The 2,934-nt window shown below is 39.3% G+C and overlaps 1 pseudogene; it reads right to left on the bottom strand.

The window, feature by feature from the left end:
* Positions 1-621: 621 nt before the first annotated feature.
* LOC114045849 lies at positions 622-1,077 on the bottom strand (annotated as a pseudogene).
* Positions 1,078-2,934: the final 1,857 nt, after the last annotated feature.

Below are 2,934 nucleotides of genomic sequence, written 5' to 3'. Positions count from 1 at the left end.
ATTCCCCTTCAGTTTGTGGACCGGAAGCTCAGGAAAAAGCTGGGGCCCCGGGAAGCACTCCAGACTTGCAGCTCAGACTTAGCTCCTCTCTCACTGCAGTCACAGACTTTTCCCACCGACCTTATAAGTTGTCTTTGGTGTTCATGGGTTAAGAAGTCTGGAAACTGCCACAGCTGCCCGCGATTCAGTCCCCTGAGGCCTGCTCCAGGGTCTCCATGGCCTGCATGACCACATTGAACTGCACTCCTCTCCCAGCCTGGCACAATATACCTTTCTGATCAACCATCCAGGCTATCTTTGGCTGGTCTTTTCATGGGTTCTGTTGCTTTAGAATTTGTTTAGAGTCATTTTTATACCTATTTGGAGGGGTTTGGGGACAGAGCTCAAGCAAGTCACTGCTTTCCCTCTGCCTTCTTGGCTCCCCCCCTCTTAAATAAAATATTAGCTATAAGATTATAGCAATGCATTACAAAGATTAAATATTATGACCAAGTGGGGTTTATATCAAGAAAGCAGGGATGATTTAATATAAGGAAAATTTTGACATAACTGATTATATCAATAATAAGGTTTTTTTTCAATTAGATGTGACTTTATTATTTTTAATACATAAAGCAAAATTTATACAACCAGAGTAGAGGCTGTGGATGACTCATATTTCCAATTGGGTGAGAGCCCTCTCTTGGTCTTGTAGTACCAAGCCAGCTGGTGAATTCAGCTCCTGTTCAGAATCAGACGGAATTTAGAATCTTTGTCCTTTCTGTTTCTCTCAAGATGCTTTCAAATATTAACAGCTTTCTTGATCAAGTGATATAGATCTTCAAGAAGATCAGGGGCAAGTCCATTGGACTTTAGAATTCTCAAAGTTTTGTTGCCAGTCACAAAGCGTACTAGTGCCACACTGTAAGATTCCCTCAGGATCACACTGATCTGGGAGGGCATCAGGTTCTTCTTGACTAGCTTGTAGATCTGCTCCTTCAAGTTGTCTGAGGTGAGCTTCAGCCACATGGGCATGCTGTGGTAGTACGGCAGAGCCAACTGAGATGGGCCCTTCCTGGGAGCGTGCATGCAATCCATGATGGCATAGATCAGATAGTGGAAGAGAATAATAAAAGTTTGCTTTTTTTATCATGATTATATCAATAGATGCAGAAAAGCTTTTGATAAAGCACAATGCTCATTTCTATTAAAAAACACTTGAAATATATAAAATCCACATAAATCATTAGCATTCCTATATATCACCAAAAAAAAGTTCAATAAGACATAGTAAGAGATGTCTGTTTTAAAATAAATCTGGAAAGTGTGAAGTTCCTGGGAGTACACTGGCCAATACAAACCCAAGAACTATATAAATAAAATTATTTTTAAAAAATGTTATTTTCAAATAAAATAAAATTTAAATAATTGGAGAAATAGTAATTGTTCATGGATGAAAGGGATCAATATAATGAAAAAGATAATTTACCTAAACTAATTTATATATTTCAATACCATCCTAATAAATTACCAAAAAAAAATGAATTAAAAAAATAGAACAAAAATCATTTGGAAGAACAAAAAGTCAAGAATATGAAAGTGACTAATAGGAAAAAAAAAATGAAAGGAAAGAGGCTTAGCAGTGCAGGTCCTAAACTATACTATAAGGCAATAATTATCAAAACTATCTGGTAGAGACTTTTGAGAGCCAAGATGGTGAAGTAAGCAATAAATTGCTGTAGCTCTGCCATATTCATCTCCAAAAATATTAAATCATAAAAGCACCCCGGAATAGATCTAGGAACAGTGGAGCCAGCAGAAAGATGGGATAGAGTGGTCTTTTAGCCTGGGACACTTGGAGGATGGGCAAGAAAGGTACATCTCGCTTGAGTAAAAGAGTTCATTCCAGGACAGAAAGCATCCCAGCATGCCAGCAGCAAGATCCAACAAAGCAAAACTCTGGGAAATCCTGAACCCCAGTGTAGTGGTGTAGGAAAATGCCAACACCAAGCCCCACAATGTGCCTTAGAATAGCCAGGGGAAAATGTAGACTCCAGCTCAGAGGACCACAATGTGCTTCAGTGTAGATCTAAGAAAGCAGGTATCTTACCACAGTTGGACCCCAGTATGATTCTGGGCAGGTGTCACCCAGAGGCTGGACCTCCACCTTCTCATGCTTCAGCACAGCCAAAGGAAAACAGGTATCCTCCACTTTCTTTAGTATAGTCCCAGGGAAATTCAGGAAAACCTCACCTGACCTCAGCACACATGAGACACCACCATTAGCCCAGCTCAGCACCAAGTAAGCTACCAGAACCCTATGGTTTCCAGTAGTGCCAGCCACCCAGCACTGCACCACTTAATACAGCACCAGACATAAGGGTCCCCCATGGGCCTCAGGGAAAAAACAGTGAAGCAACACATAAACAGCCAGGGACTGAAGACATTGGTATAAGAAGCTCCTTCCACCCTGGGAGCAAAGATCAAATATAAAGAAAGGAAAAAGGCACAAAAAAAGAGGAGCAAAAACCAAAAAAAAATAATCTGCCCAGAGAAAGTTATTATGGTGACACAGAAGAACAAGAAACAAACTCAGAAGAAGACAATAATGTCAAAACACCTATGAAGAAAACCCCAAAGAACAACAGGAAGTCATCTCAAACCCATAAAGAACTCCTGGAAGAGCTCAAAAAGAAGAATAAAAATCATATAAGAGAGGTAGAAGAAAAATTTGGAAAAGAACTGAGAGTGATGCAAGAGAATTATGGAAAAAAAGACGCAACAGCTTGGAAAATTTCATAAAAAGTAAAATTGGTCAAATGGAAAAGAAAGTATAAAAGCTAATAGAGGAAAACAACACCTTAAAAGTTAGAATTGGACAAATGGAAGCTAATGACTCTAAGAGACATCAAGAATCAATCAAAGTCAAAGGAATGAAAAAGTGGAAGGATTCAT

This window comes from Vombatus ursinus, unplaced genomic scaffold (genome assembly GCF_900497805.2).
Source record: "Vombatus ursinus unplaced genomic scaffold, bare-nosed wombat genome assembly UNPS02014779.1, whole genome shotgun sequence".
Taxonomy (NCBI): Eukaryota; Metazoa; Chordata; class Mammalia; order Diprotodontia; family Vombatidae; genus Vombatus; species Vombatus ursinus.
The sequence above is the reverse complement of the archived record's forward strand: the minus strand, read 5'-3'. Positions and strand labels throughout refer to the sequence as shown.